This window comes from Empidonax traillii, unplaced genomic scaffold, assembly GCF_003031625.1.
Source record: "Empidonax traillii isolate 1590-97213 ecotype Southwest subspecies unplaced genomic scaffold, ASM303162v1 scaffold218:size1087226, whole genome shotgun sequence".
NCBI lineage: Eukaryota > Metazoa > Chordata > Aves > Passeriformes > Tyrannidae > Empidonax > Empidonax traillii.
In genome coordinates this window covers 591162-607662 of record NW_020955411.1, presented here as the reverse complement: position 1 = coordinate 607662, position 16501 = coordinate 591162, and the positions used below count along the sequence as shown (strand labels likewise).

Here is a 16501-nt window from a genome sequence, read left to right as displayed (position 1 = left end):
ATCTACCTGTCACTTTCCCTTCAAGCTCCTGGGCTGTAAATCTTTCAGAAAGAAACCAAGATTGTCTGCCAGCTTGTACTTTATAAAGAAATACTGCTTACTGTTTGGCTTCCCTTGTTTCCTGTAGGCATATGCTGACAGTGATCCAGCAAATGCAATAAATAATTTGAGTGGTAAGACTGACAAGGTGCTGGACTTCATGTTGTATATTTGCAGAGCAGTGGACATATGGCAACGAAGCCACATGCTTGAGAGAAGTCCCAGAAAACAGGGTTTCCTCATTTATCACCCAACACCCCAGCAGTAGCAACTCCACCAATTCCCAATGGACTTTTAGCAAACGCGAGGATGGAGACTTCACCATGTCTCTACACCAGTGGTTTTCAGCTTCTGGTTTATGGATTCCAGTAGCACAAGGGCTGTTCCTCAGAGGTTGCCTTCTTGGTTGTCTCCTGCAGGTCTATTATTATCACTTGCACTATCTGCATATGGTTTGCATTGTCCCTACAAAATATCTGTGGGCCTACCCCAGGCTGGCTCTCTCACACTTGACTTTTTTAGGTGAGAGTGACTATTCATACTGGATCTTTACTGCACAAATATCACTTTGGCTTTCAAGCACTGTTAAGGAGAGCTGTTCAGGTGCACGACACCTGGCTTGGCTGAAACATGAACCAATCTCCCTGGTGATCTTATTTACTCTGAATTTTTCCATGCCTCCCCCATTTCTCAAGTGAACAAATGCCATCTTGTCCCTTTTGCACAGGCACACATTTTTAGCAGGAGTTCTACACCTCTTATTCCTTTTTCTTTTGTTTATCAGTAAGCTCACCTCATCTTAAGGCTTCTTGTTTATCTCTGATCTTAATCCTATTGTGCATAGGGGAGTATTAACATCCTTGTCTTCCCTCAGGCCTTATATCTGTCCCCTACCACTCACAGACTGGGTATTCTCATCTGCACCCAGCTTTTCCTCTTGAGCGAAAGATATGTGTCTCTCATAAAACCAGGTTTTTAGCTTGTCTCTCAAGGTCACACTGACTGTTTTCTCCTCCTCACTTCTACATGACAGAAGCCTTTACTTCCTTCCAGTACAACATTCAAAACCAGAAGAGTTTTGTTCACTGGGAACGATTACAGTCACTTACCTATGCTGTATGATCAGCACTTCCCACCAAGGAAATCCTTTGGTGATGCAAGTCACCAAGTAGTGGCAGGGAGCACCTCTCAGAGTAGTCCAAGTCACCCCTCAGGGCTCCACAGCTGGTTCCCCACCAGGGATGGCAGGACACCCCAACGCATCAGCCCTGGAAGCGTTCCTACTCCTTACTCTGCAGCATGCAAACTGCATGAGCACTCCGCAGTTACTGGGGTAAGCTCTCTTGCCCAGTCCTCCTGCCCCAAGCACCGACAACACCACACTTGGCACGCGCAGGGTTAAGGCATTACCTCTCCTGAATGCTACTTCAGAAAAGCTTCATGTCCTGTCTTCTAGCAAGTGCTCTATATGGACATGCAAAAATTGAAACCCTGCATCAATTCAGGAACAATGGTAAAAAGTGAATGCGTGTGCTTAAAGTAGCATCCCTGGAGATGCTGCTTAGTGACATACACAAAAACTTTTCTTCATACCAGGTGAGGAAGGTTGGCACTAGTAAGGAAGGGCCCACCAGCCTGGCTCCCTCAACCAGCAGCAACATCCAGGATGCAAACCAGGAAGCCTAGAGGGAAATCCCTTCCCTTGTGGGCACTAAGGGACAAGCTGCCAGGGTGCTGCCAGGGTGCTGCCAGGGTGCTGCCAGGGTGCTGCCAGGGTGCTGCCAGGGTGCTGCCAGGGTGCTGCCAGGGTGCTGCCAGGGTGCTGCCAGGGTGCTGCACGACCTCCAGTAGGAGCAGCTTCAGTGCAACAACAGGAACATCTACGCCAAATCCTGGTACCTGCACCCTTCCTACAACAAATACAAGCTGACTCTTTTCCAAGGTCCTTAAGCAGATTGCAGCCTCAAGTGTTGGCAATTTGCAGGCTGGAGATGTTCTCATCTCTTCTAACCATCCTTACAGCATTCCTAAGGTAGTGCTTGCATTGCAACCCTGGTCTACAAAGGACCCACAGCACAGCCAAGCACCAAAGGTCAAGGTAATCACAGCCCTGCGGCAAGCAGAATTGAGATCCCTTTACAACTCATGCTGAGTCGTAAAGAGATTTGGCAGCCACAGCAGGAGGAGGAAAGTCTTCAATTGTTCCTCAAGAACAGCAGACATCAGCAAAGCGCTCTCACAGCAAGAGGTCTGGATGCGGCCAGCAAACCGGGACAGTTATAGGAGAACATCTAGGAATTTGCTTTCTGCATCTGCTGGGGAAATCACAACAGGAGTCAGAGCTCCAGCAACAACAGCACAGCCCAACCCATGGCACACCACCAGGGGTGTACACACAGGGTTGGCACAGCACCCAGTACAACAAAGTGCAGCAGGGCAACCTTGGCCACAAGCAAGTCCAAACTAGGACACTGTGATACTGGAAAAACCTTGAGGTTCTACAGCACAGAGTTCCCCTTATGCACTCTGTTCCAGCACCTAATGAATGCCATTCAGGGACAGATGTTGCTGGAGACCAATGTTGAGCTCCTGCCGGGCCCTGAATAAATAACAAAGGTCACAGCCGAGTGAGAGGGACATTAAATAGCCCTTGCTCCAAAGCCCTCACCCATGCTGCAGAGATTCGCTGGACTTCAGTGGCACATCAAGGCCTAGAGATATCCCAGTTCTTCTTCTGCAGGATATTTGCTCTGATGCTGCCAGAGAGATCTAATCTAGAGACATCTGTACAATAACCTTTACCTGCTGGGAAAAATGAGAGTTGAACATCTATCTCGGAGCTTTCAGGGCAGCTCTGCCTGCTTCTGACTGCCGGGACTGGGGTCTGCAAGCAGGAGCCACTGGCACACACCAGGCTGGGGATGCCAGACTCTCAACCAGCCACCAGCACTTGAGAGATGCTGACCGAGTTCTTCTTTTCAATGGTTTCTCTCCACTCCATGGGGCTTGGCAAGAGGAGCCAGGCCTGGCTTGGGAACACAGGGAACAAAGCGCCGGTTCGACGCTGGGCACAGAGACGTCGGCATTCAGCAGAGACCAGGAACACTGAAGTGGTACTTCAAGGCAAGCAGGCCGGCTCCCAGACCCGCAGATAAAGGTGTGCGAGATAAAGTGGCTGCTGGAGCTTGGAAGAGGGCACTAAATTTTTGGCAAGACACGGTAGTGCAAACCTCAAGTCATCCAGACTCTATCTCAACATTAGGACAAACAAGGAAAGAGTACTTAACTGGATGAAGCTGCTCTGAGTCAGTGTTTATCCATGGAGCACAGCACCACAAGAGCAAATATCAAGCCTACGAGAGTCCACTAAAGACCTACAGTTAGTAACCTGGGTTCCTCTTGCCTGCAGCCCCAGCTCAAGCCAGGGTGCTCACATCTATTAAGACCGCCAAAGTCCTAACTTGATACGAAGCAGATGGCTGTGAGGTCACCTCAAAACCAACAGGGAGCACACCAAAAACTGTGCACCAAGGTGAGACCATGAATGGCCCTCCAGACCAGACACACCAACATCACACAGAAGACCAGACAGCCTCCCCAGGCATGCCTGCCAGGTGGCCACAGCATTGCCTGGGCTCTGTTGGTCCAGGCTGTTGTGCTGAAAGGAAAACAGAAGCAGGTGCTTTCTATGGGCTTAAGCCTGGAGAACACTCAGGAGCAGCTAAACATCATGGCCTGGAGCTACTGTAAGGCAGCCTGAACATCTGAAGGCTGTTTTCCATGGAAAGCACTGCCCTAAAGAGGGCAAATCAGTGGGGAACAGCTACTGGGAGCTGTAGCAGCAGCCCTGAGAGGGACATGCTCAGAAAAGCTGGGCTATTCCCAACCTGCCACCTCCACTGCCAGGCTAAGCTTTCAGCCTCAATCCTTACGTATCAGTGGGAGCTAAGACCCATTCCTTATTCTGGCTATGTTTCCCGAGACCACCTTTCCTTCCTGACCTTGTGAAAGCCTTGAAGTTTGAAGGTCACCTTGTCCAACCCTAAACCTTCCCCAGGTACCAGCAGACAGCAAAACATTGGCAGGATGCACTGAAGCATGCCATAGATTTCCACCAAACCACATTCCCGGCTGTTCATCTTCTATGGAAGGGAAATCTGGCTGTACGGACTGATTTGAAGTGCAGCTTCACAGAGACGGGCAGGAGGGGCAGTACATCCAATTAAAAGGAGCCAGCAGATCCCAAAGGCAATCAGGGTACTTTGAGACAACAAAACTGATTTTTGGTGATTCACCTGAGAGAACATGCTGCTCCACACTTCATTTCATGATTAGGACAACATAGCCCATGCATTGCATAAAAAGACAAACCACCCAAAGCTGTGGCTGAGGCCTCTGATACAATATAACAAAACAACAAGCAGTTCCTCCAGAATTTTCCGTATAGGCATTAAGTTTGCTTGGGCTTCCCAAACACACCACAGGGTCAAGAGCATAAAAACAATTAGTAGATTATGAGATTCTGACATAAGTTATTAATTAATATCCCAGATGAGATTAACACTTAGTATTTCTCCCAATGCAAATCCATCTTTGGCAGCTTTTAAAGATATTACTTAAAGAATCTTCATGCCAAAGAAATGACTGCTGCTCAGAAAAGCTCCTAAGTACATACTTATGCTGGAACACCTTCACTGAACTCATCGTAACGTAAGTACACGGCTAATTTAAAGTGTTTACCCAAAAAGGGACAGAATTGAGCACTGTGCTCTGCTTCAAGCACCCAGATCTTTTTCAAGACCTTTCTCTGAACTCTGGCTATGTGCAGCTGTTATCAACCCAGCCCCAGCTGAGTGTCTCAGGGTAGGGGTAGCAAAGACCAAGTATCTTAAAATTTTTCTTTGATGATGAGAAATGGGTTCCTGCCATACACTTCATAGCAACTTGTTAAATAAATGATCCTAGACCAGAAAGCTCTCTCCCCTTCCTGGGGAAATGACTTTGGCAGGCTGGAAAAGCATGACATTCCTCCCTATTTTGCTTCCAAATTTCATTACTACTTCTTCTCACTGCTCCTCCAAAAATACTTCTCTCCCTTCTCATGAAGGGGATTGAGATTCCTTGCTGTCAGGAGACATCTTACCTGCCTCCACTCTCCTCAAGCATGTGTAATTTTTCCAAGCACACCTCTACAGCCTCTGTTTCCACAGCTGATGTCTCTGTGTGCTCAGCATCTTTCTAGCCATATTGTGCCCAAATGTCCAGAACACAGATATTGCTGGAGCCAGAGGGAGAATGGTACTGCAGTCTCCTTGCTCTGCAGCACAACCTCTTTGCATTCTTAGCCTGAGAGGCCAAAGGGTTCTCTTTCAGTCACATCGTGGTCAAATATCTAAACCCCAACACCCTGTCATCCTATCTTGTCGTCTTGCTTCCCATTTCCTTCTGGCACAGCTGCTTCCCATGGTGCCCAAACTGTCCACAGAGACCAAAGAAAGCAAGCTTCTTTTTTAATTTTCAAATAAACATAGTAGTCTGACAAGTGTCAACTGTTATATGGTGAACTTCAGTTTTCCCATTTATATCAACAAACATTAAAACATCACAATTGTCTCATTTTTACATAGAGGGACACACCTGAATCTTGTTGACAGACTTGCAACTGATCATCAGCATCAGGGCTTGCCTGGCTCTTGGGAAACACAAACACAATCAATAAAGCCTTTACGCCTCCATTTTTGTTACAGGGTATTTTGAAAAGGTCTCCTGCACTAAAGCACTCAAGTTCCCTCAGAGTTACCCAAGTAGCTGTAGGATCCAGAGTCTCATGCGCTTCTAATGGAGCAGACAATCTACAGATACCAAAGGCAGAGGCAAAGTCCATTAATGTATTATGGAGGAGAGACTTCCAAACATTTACTTTCAGATGAGGGCATGGAAAGATGTGCCACACACTACAGATGAGGCAGAAGCCTCTTACAGGGCACTGTGCTTTTTATCAATGGATAAAGTGCAGTCTTATCTTACACACCAGGATGACAGGGTGTTGGGGTTTAGATATTTGGCCGTGATGTGACTGAAGGAGCCTTTTGCCTGGCTCTTCCAGCATGTCCCAATCAGCTCAGAAGAGCCAGACCAATACTTCACAGGAAAGCCCTAGGCAGATTTAGGTTTACATGGCTCAAAACACAACCTGGACAATGCAGAATAAGGACAGACAACACTGTTTACTTGAGCAGCAGACCAAGCAAAGTCTCCACTCCTCAAACTGGGGAGCTTTTAGATTCAGTCTGCCTTTGCAAGCCACCACCCTCCTGAGAGCTCCCAGGCAAGCCCAGCTGCTCCTTCCCCCAGTCACCCTGTTTAATAGGGGAGAAGGCTGCAAAGTCAGCTGTCCCCTGCCTAAAATCACCCAGGCATGCCAACTCACAGCTGCTCCTTGAATCACAGCCTCCTGCAGTGGGTACCTCCTGCCCCCACTCTACTCTGCTGGGGCTTTGAACATACCTCCCAGATCAGCATCCAGAGGGAAAGGTGCACGGCTGCCCCCAGAGCAAACCTGACAGCCACACTTAGTCCTCCAGGGCCTGAAAGGGGAAAGTACAGGTATGCAGGAGAGCAGCACCTCTTCCAGCCTCTCCTCCTGGGCAGCCAGCCCCACTGCTGCTGCCCTGCCCACCTCTTTATGCCCAAGGCTTGGCACAGCAATACTGTCACAGCCCTGTGAGTGAGGAGGCTGGAATTTCACAACTGGCACTCTGCCCTCTGCTTACGCCACTTGACCAGCACCCCAGTTAAATCCGAGAATCCCTACATAAGGAAATCAGGTCTCCATTGAGGCAGTGGTGCCAGCCACCAGGCAGGGCTGCTGGGAACTGAGTGCTGGGTCTGGTGGCAGGGACACATGTCCTGACAGAGTCAGTGACAGAGCTCTGAGATCAGCTCTGCTGGGCTCCACCTCATGCATATACACAGGGCGTGTGTGTGTGTGACTCATTTACTGCAGCTCATCAGAAATCAACAGCACCAGCAGCATTTCAGGGTCAGCACTTGCTCTCCAAGTGGCACAGGCAGAGGAATGTGTGTGTGTGTGTGTGTGTGTGTGTGTGTGACTTGGCAGCAATGGAAGAGAGATCCCTTGCTTGGTGCCTTCCACCCAGCAGCCCAGTGGGCACTGCAAAGCATCCCAGGGCAGTTCTCTGCTCATCTTGAGAGAGTCACACAGATGCTGAGTGGAAGGCACCAAGTTTTACCCCACTGCTTGCCAGTGGCAGTGCATTTGTTCCTACATGAAACACCTGCAGACCCTCACGGGCAACTGTAGCCCAACATGGTCATGTGCACCTCACTCCTTCCTCCTGAATCCTAGCTGCTTTCTGGACTCTAGACCCATCCACACATCATAGATTCATAGAATAATTAAGGCTGGAAAACACCTCTAAGATCATCAGGTCTAACCATTAACCCAACACCGCTGTGTTCACCATTAAAGCGGGTGCCACTTTCACATGTTTTTTGAATACTCCTAGGGATGGTGATTTCACCATATCCTCAGGCATTCCAATGCCTGGCCACTCTTTCAAGAAAGAAATTCTCCCTAATATCTAACCTCAACCTCCTCTGGCACAACTTAAAGACAATTCCTGTTGTTCTATCACTTGGGAGAAGAGAACTCCTTTCAGGAAGGTTCAGGTGTCCACCTGAGCCTCTGTTTCTCCAGTCTAAACACTCCCGGCTCCCTCAGCCACTCTTAAAAGTATATGTGCTCTGGACCCTTCATCAGCTCCTTGCCCTTCTCTGGACATGCTCCAACACCTCAACGTCCTTGTAGCGAGAGGCCCAGCAGGGCTGGTAGGGTTGGGAAGCTGTGGATGGTTTCTCAGGGCCAGAGAAACAAAGCTGGAGCTCAGGAAGCATCCCCTCAGCCATACCCACAGCAGCCCCTTGACGAGGTGTCACCAGTGCTCCTGCATGCCTGAGCTGAGCTCAGAGCTTTCAGGCCCAGTCCTACTAAGCCTGTGCTCACCAGCAGAGAAAACTCCTTCCAATATAGCATCAGTTGCCTATTTATAACATGCTGTTTACCAACACCAAGCACTCTCTCCCTGGAAGCGGAGGATGAGATGACTCAATGGAGCATGAGCAAGTGAACTTTCTTCTGTCATGGGAAGATGATGGGACCGTGGGAGGGTTACTAAGGGCTGGGTGCTGCAGCGTGGCTGATCACCTGTAGGTCTCTCACCAATGCAAGGAGTCTCAAGGGCACACTTAACCTTTTCTTACATTAGAGACCCTTAAGCTCTGGGACTATCTTCCTGTGAAAGGATGAGATCAGATGCAGCACAAAAGAGTGTGCCAACATCTCCGTGCCTCCCGCGCTGTGTTTGGGAAGCACAGCAGGTGTGCCAGCAGGTGTTGAAGCACCGATTCAACATGAAGTCTCTGAAAATCTGATAGCTCCTGGGACCCTCTTCCAGCAGCTCAAAGCACTGCTGGTTGCTAAAGTGCTTTGACAAAGCTTCTTCAGGCAATGCCCATCTCCAGGGGAACCATGACCCTGCCAGCCAGCTGTCTTCTGGCAGGTGGGTAGGAAGGCAGCTCACACTGCTTACCCTCACCCAACTCAGCTCTGGATGGTCACTCTGTCGTTCCATTTGCTCAGTGCCCCTCAGAAGAGTTAGATCAGCAGGGCTGTATAAAGCAAGGACACCTGACTGCTGAGGCATTAGTGATGCCAGCCTTCAGCAGTGGGCAGAGATGAGCACTACAAAGTCCACTATGGGTTTCAAAGTGGGATAGGGGGAGAAGAGGGATTACAACCCCAGCTCCCCAAGGCACTGTCTCACGCTGGGGATACTGTCCAAGAATATGCTACTGAACAACAGAAGGCAAGAAACGAGTGCCTCCTAGGGTTCCTTAAATTTTGCAGACTTTCTCCAGTGTCCAAGCTATACCCTTTCCTGGGTGGCTGGGAACAGACCCCATGAGATGTTACTGAACTGCACAACCATATGGTGGTAGATCAGCCTTGAAGTCCTTCCCGATGAAACAAATGGTACCAATCCTGGCTCCTCCCAGAGTCATCGCATTTTCCATTTTCCCCTCCCAGCTGCATTCAGCCATCTCCTCATGCCAGGATGATTTTTAGAGTCTCACATCTTCCTCTCCATCTTCAAGAAAGTTATTGCTTTCCTGTCCTCAAATAGACAACACCTCTTCCATCCTACCAAACTGGTAATGGACCTCCTGGCTCCATTCCCCTCTGTCATTTCCCAGATCTATCTCCTATGCCATTGTGCTTACCAGCCCCAAATGGGCTGACTAGGATGCACATTTACATTAAGGGGCTGGATCAATTTCTGAGTTTTTAAGCTTTCCTAACGGACAGGGGAGGGTTGGTGTCAGGGGCTTTACCAGAAAGCCTCAGCTGAGCTCTGGTGCATGTTCAGCCAAGGCCTGGAGTCCAGAGGCATGCTTGGAGTGCACTGCCTCAGCTGCAGCAGCACGGGACACTGTCACACACAGGGCCCAGGAACTGCTGGTATACTGCACGAGTTTTGGCTATAAGCCATTCACTCAGCTTGCCTTCATGTGCCATCCCTTCAGCATGGTTCCTACTCACCAACAAGCCATGGGCTCAATGGGGGTACAGGATTCTGTGCTCCATCCACTGCCCGAGGTGAAGGCACCAGCAGGTTGCCCATGCCTAGGATGATCCTTTTCTCTATTCATCCTCCTGGGTCACCTCAGGACCTGCTGTTTGGTCCCCCACTCTCTGCCAGCTTCCCACACATCCATGTGGCAGCTCCCGGCCATCCCCACCCATGCTCTAGCCCACTCACTCTTCCCAGCATCGATTCACCCGCCCCCAGCACTGACTCACTCCCCACTGCTCATGACCACACATTCAGCCTGCCTCTGGCATCCCCACCACCCCGAGACAGAGGGTGAGGTGTCAGCACTCTGCTTTAGAGAGCAGGAGTGAAGCAGAGTGGATCCAAGATGCAGAAGAACCTGGCTGTGCTCTGAATCCCACCCTGAACAGCTGCATGACTGCAGGCATGGTGCTCCACACCTCTGTCCATCAGAATCACATGCAACCTCTCCCAGGGAGATCACGTACTTATTTTCCAGGCATTGGAAGGACACTCCACTTTCCAGATGAGATATACTGGCAGCACATAAGTATTTCTTGCTGCCTGCACCCCCATCAGCAGTCAGCTGAAATCCCTGTTGAGTTTCTAGGAGCTAAGGGTACATCCTGGAGCTATGGACTTCTGCTCCCATCAGCAAGGTCCAAGAAAGTGGCACGGGACTGTCACTACCCTGCTACTACTTCTTCTGCAGGGGCTTTTGGGTTTACCCCACTCCTAGATAAGCAACACCTGTCTTGTAAGTAGGCACAAGATTATAACCAAAGATGGTTTGGGATTCTCTCCCAGGTGCTTGCCAGGGTATTTGCAAGAGCACAAGCTTCACACTGCCTCCACCAGCTCAGTCATCTCCAAGTAGCCAGGGAGATGCCCAGGCAGGCAGTAGCACATCTCACAAAGTTTTACCACTGCTAGTTTAACCTTCCATCCAAGGTCAGTACTTAGACTCTTCAGGACCAGGTAAACTCACTGCCTTCAGGGAGGGGGCAGTGGCACCAAGCAGCAAGTTTGACTCAAAGAATGAGAAGAATAAAACACCCCCCACCTACCTGCGGCCTGAGTCACAGGACTCCCTGCCAGCCCTGGCACAGCCCCTCCTGCCCGCAGGTAGCATCCACCTTTGAGTACCTGCAAAGAGCAGTGGGGCTGCAGGGTGCTCAGTGCATCCAGCTGCTGCTCCTCATCCACAGACTTTTCATTCTACACGTGGTGCAGCTATTACATGTCTCCTCCTCCTACCTGTTGTTTGTCTCCACTGCCACACTTTCTCCTTTAGTTCTTTCCTACCTGGTGAGGTAGGGTTCAAGTTCACATTAGGGTCAGGTCAGTCGCCAGCCCTCAGGGGAATCCCAACACGGGCAGTACACATGCCCGACAATTTTTCTTTTCCCCCTATATCCATAATCATCAGATTAGGAGAGTAGAAACCACATCTTGGTGATTCCCTCTGGTATTTACTTTGGTATCACAGTGCTGGGGAAGGAGCAGGAGGTTCCTTTTCCATAGCACCAGGCCTGTCTGAGTTCAATTTTGGACAACACTCTCAGACATACAATGTGATTCTTGGGGTGTCCTGTGTAGGGCCAGGAGTTGGACTCTACGATCCTGATGGGTCCCTCAGCATATCCTATGATTTTATGCACCAGAAGGCCCTCCTCCTGGACTTTCTTGCCTGCTCACAGTTATTCCTGTCCCATCCCATACCCTACCTTAAGAAGTAGGGGCAGATAAAAAAAAACAAGCCAAGAAACCAAAAAACCCCAAACTCAAACCACCCCCCTCCAACCATATTTGAGTTTCAAACCCTGCTTGATCCTGAAGTTGGCCTGGCACATAGCTCCTGCAGGCAAAAAGGGTATGAAAATGTACATCCATCTGAATAGGTAGGCAGAGCAGGAATATCAAGGCTGCCAAGCCCTGGTGCTGGGGTGGGAAGAGAGAGCGTTGCCCCAGAGCTCTGCTTGGAGTCTCTAGAGCAAGCTCAGCAAGGAGGAGCTCGTAGGAAGGGCAGGCGTCAGAATGAGAAATGTACGTTCCAAGTCAAGGGATGCTCTGAAATGTTGGAGTGGGCTGGGAGGCAATTAGAGGTTGATCAGGATGACTGACAGGATGGAAACAGCCAGGGGGAAGGGAGGGGAGCAGAGGGAAGAACAGGTAGGCATCTTTGCTCTGGGCCAGACAGGCTCAGCAGCCTGCAGTAACTTTTCAGGACTAGGCTGGGAATTCCCAGTCCATGCACCCACTCATCCACAGCACACAGCTCTACCTGCACCACTGCCTGGATAAGTTGGAGTCTACCTTCACTGAATGGGTTTAAAAATCCCTTTTCTTGCTCCAAGAAATACAGTGCAAGCGACACAAGAACAGCATATGTGCTGCAGTTCAAATAACAAAGCCCCCTTTCCCCAAGCTGTCTGAAGCCCACTTTGTTCTCTATTTACCAGCCACACATTTCCAGCAGTGCTTTCCTACCCAGACATCAGTCGCACCCATGTATTTCGAAAACAGGCTCAATAAAACCACATAACTCCTCTGCTTTGATTGCCCCATCTCTTCTCTTCCCTAGATTTCCAAGCTCCATCTAGAGATTCTATCTGATCTTTTGTACCCAGCCAACCCCAGAGACATCTGCAAGCACAGCTGTGTCAGACACAAAGACCCAAGCAATGAACGTGTCTCCACAGGCATAAGTGGAGGTGGCATGTTATGGAGGTGCAGTTATACTGGCAAAACTGCTTCTCAGTGTTCTGAGGTGGTGGAATAAAACCAGACTTTAGAAGAAGGAGCATCTTTTGCTAAAATAATGTATCAGCAGAGCAATCAAAACAGGTAGTCCTACGCATCAAGCAGGCCAGAAACTGCAGGTGTTTTAAAGGAGGCACCTAAAGCACCTTAGAGACAAGACCCGGACCATGCTCAATTACTGCCACCTCATCATGCTTTTTGTACGCCTTTTACTTGCGAAGGTGCATTCCTCACTCCATACCCTCTAGAGGAAAGCTGAGCTACAGCTCCTACTCCACAAGACTCTTTTGAAAGAACTCCAGCTGTTCCACCCTGTAGCACTTGACTCCCCAGAGGAAAACACAAAGGCTTACTGGGGTTATTCCCTACAAACCAAAGCTCTGGTCTCATCAAATGGAACATAGCATTAAAGAAAACAAAATAAAGAAGTGAAACACTGGGGTCCCCCCCCCCGCCTTCTTCCTTAAAGCACATCAAAGCATTTGCTTTCCCCTGACTTGAAACCATAGTCAGGAGCTATCTACTAGCTTTGAAATTCCCCTCCTACCCCAGGCAGTAATAAAACATGAAGACAGAGAGCGAGAGATTCCAGGAGCACTAGGCAGCAGGAGAGATACATCCTGTCAGGCACACTGGATCATTTTTATTTTTAACAGCATTACAGCACTAGTGGGTGAAAGGGAAATCGTGGATGTAGCAAGATTTTAGTGAGCCATCTGCTGTGGCATCTCACCCAGTCTCCCTCTTGAGGTCTGTTCACTGGACTAGGGAAGAAATGTCATCTCACGGACTGCAAACAGGCATAATGACCCTAAATAAACCAGCAGTTTTAAGTGACAGACCACTGCATTACAGGCTGGCAGGAACCAGAGGCAAGGGTGACTTTTGGTTTCATTCATCATTTTCACCAGAGAGGGTGTTGAGTTTGGATGGGTGTTAGGTGCTGGCTGCTCCCAGATTCCTGTTTGGCAAAGAAGCCAGGCACCACAGGAGAAGGCATGCTATAAATCAGTTAGAGGCAGATGACAGGCTGGGGCAAGGAGAGGCAGGGAACAATTCTGGAGGCACACACAGAGAGTGGACACATGTTTGTCAGGGCATCACGCTACATTAGCTGGGGCCAGGCTTTCTTTTACTGGAGACGTCTCCTCATAAGGTAGAAGGGTCTCAAAGAGAGGCTTTAGACAGATACCATGACAGGAACAATAAATAAGGAAAATAAGAAGCCCAGAGAACAGAGGTACACTAAAAAATTAACAGGCAAAGACAGGGACCTCCACATGTGTAAGGGGAGAAGGCAGAGCTGGCTGCATGGCTCTGAAGGTGACCGCAGTCCTAGCCTCTCACCATGGAGGTTTTTTGCCACTGTTCACAGCCTGTCATTTCTACCCTACCAAGCTAACGATAGAGTAGTCATAAGGTATGTTATGCTTATATAGGATAACCAAGTCTCACCTTAACCTTTTCCCTGATTAGATAAACAGATTGATCTCCTTATGATTCTCACAACAAAGCTATCTCTGCAGCCTCAGATTATCTTGTAACTCTTTTCTGCATTCTCTTCCATTTTTCAGCAGCCTATTCTGAGCACTGACTCTGGATTTAGACAGCATATTTTATTATCAGTCTCACTAGCTTCGCCTACAGCAGTGAAGTCTCATTCTTAGGGATACTCACTGCTGCCTTTCCAGGTGTGAAACATTTCATACAACTGCCAGGCTCAAAGGGTCCTTAATAGGTCATCTGACAAGATTCTTTGCTTGAGGCACAGTCAGTTGCAAGTCATCTATATCTATAGACTTTTAGCTAATTTGCTCCAAAACACGCCCCCTCTCTCAACTCCACTGAAGACCCTTCAAGATAGCCTCAATTTCTGCTTCAGTATCCCAACTGATATTACAGAAAACCATTAAGTTTGAAGTCCTTCATTATAGGTAAAGTGAATTCCTACCCTGTCTTCATCATAACTGCAGTCTTCTTTCTACAAAGGCACATTGCTGTACATTCTTCAAGACCATGAAGTTCCCTCTTTCACCTTTTCTTCCTCAGGCTACACAGCCCTAGTTATTCTCATCCTTCCTCCCACAGCATACTTCTAGAGACCTTAATAATTTGTTGCTTTGCTGGATACTGTCTTGTTATCGCACATCCTTCTCAAAGACTTGCACTACTTCTGAATCTGGTCCTTCAGCAACATCTCACCTGGGTCAAGGAGAGCACTAATTGCTTCCTGCACCTTAGAGGTCACTCCTCACATGGCCTGGCACAAGGCTTTCCTCGTGTTTTTCTGCTCCCCGGAAAAGCACTAACTCATCCTACTCCCAAACTTTGGCAACAACATCATCCTCCCCTGCCCTGCCTAGCCAGGGTCTCCTTATCAGATGGGAACCTTTCTGAGTATAGCTTTGCCATTAGTTGAGGGTCAACATAAGGGATGCTTCCCACCTCCTACCCCTTCCTCCTTTGTTTACAAGGCTGACACCTGGGACAGTGACACAGACTGATTTAATTCAAGATCTATCACATCCCTCGCCCCCGCTCAGCTATGAGGCAGGCCATCCTCTCAGGCAAGGGTGTTGACTGACCTGATGCATTCCAGACAAATGCATGCTGGTGGATTTACAATCAGCATATTATCCCACCTCCTTAACAGAAAAAACACTAACTACTTAACTGTTTATGCTAGATTATTTAGACAGGCTGGATGTAGTCCAATTCTTTTCCCCTGCATTTCAAGGGATCAAACCTCAGAATCATCCTGTACTAAATGGTCTCTCAGGTGGCTGCTCACCATGCAAAAGTTGCCTTAGTCTATAAGTACTTTTAGGGAAATTTCATAAGGCTTTGCCCACATGACCACATCTAATTAACCAAAATGGTCTTGTCACCTATTCTGATTTCTGCTTGGATTTACTTTTCAAAATTGACTCATTATCCCTGATCTTTGCAAGGTGAAGACAGTTCTCACATTTTATTTATTCCTCTTTTCCATGTAGCCAGGAGCTAATTCCTTCTTCTACCCAATAGCTGCCTCAGCTCCTTCTGCCCTAGCTGAGAGTTCACACTGAGTTTCGCATCCACTGCAAACCCAGTTCCTTCCTCCCAGATTTATAACTTTGTGACTAACACCAACTCGAGCTGCCTTTTCTGCGTTGTGAGTAATAGCGAGTCCCTAGGCAGCTACTGCAGTTCAGCAGATGCACAACAATAATTCATTTCCAGGTCTACGCCTCAGGCATAGACTTAAAGCCCAGCAAAACCAAATCACCAACTTGTATACACAGTCATCCTGGAGAAGATGTCGGCTTTACCAGCATCACCCGAGAGCCTCCAGAGCTCAGCGCCTTCAGACAAAGGGCGTATAGACTAACACACAGAGCAGAGGGATGAATCCTTTTTAAGATCTTCCTTGGGACCCCCAAAGGCACTAAATTTTTGGCTCAAGAGCCCAAGTATCCTGAAGCCATCTGCAGAGACCATTCCCAGTCTGTGTCGCTGCCAGGTGCTCTCTACCCTCCAGCAGAAGACATTAGATGTTGATAATCATTTCAAGCAGAAGACAAGGCCTGCTGCCATCTGAGTTTCCTCTAAGTACATGATCATGCCAAGATTGCCTCATCCCCTGACTCTGAAGGGACTCGCAACAGAGTCTACTAAAAGCCACTGTTTAATCGGCAAAAGCAGGGCCAGGCCAACACACAACTCTCCTACTAAATGCACTCTCATGTGAAACTGCACTTGCAAGAGTAGTGTTCTTCCCCCTGGCCCACGTCAGCAACACATCAGGAGATGGATGAATTAAGGGAGCCCGTCAGAGCAGTTCTTCCATGCTGGTCAACAGGACAGAGCACAGCATCTCCCCACAGTCAATACCTCGTGGTCTCCTTGTTGGTGTGACAGAGCCAGAGGTCACATCGCTGGTGGCAGCTGGGTATCTGCAGGGTGATGCTCTGCACTGAGCTGGGAAGAGAGACCTGCACAGAAACCAGCGACAACATCCCAAGGGGAAAGGGAAGAGGGTATAGAGCAAACAACTGCTCTGCACACAGAATTACAGGGGTGCA

The 16501-nt window shown here is 48.8% G+C and overlaps 1 protein-coding gene across 2 annotated transcripts in view; it reads right to left on the bottom strand.

Annotated features, from left to right (window-relative positions):
- TMEM63B (transmembrane protein 63B) overlaps positions 1-16501 on the bottom strand; it is a 47601-nt gene that overhangs the window by 26439 nt on the left and 4661 nt on the right. The gene's annotated exons all lie outside the window — the stretch shown is intronic.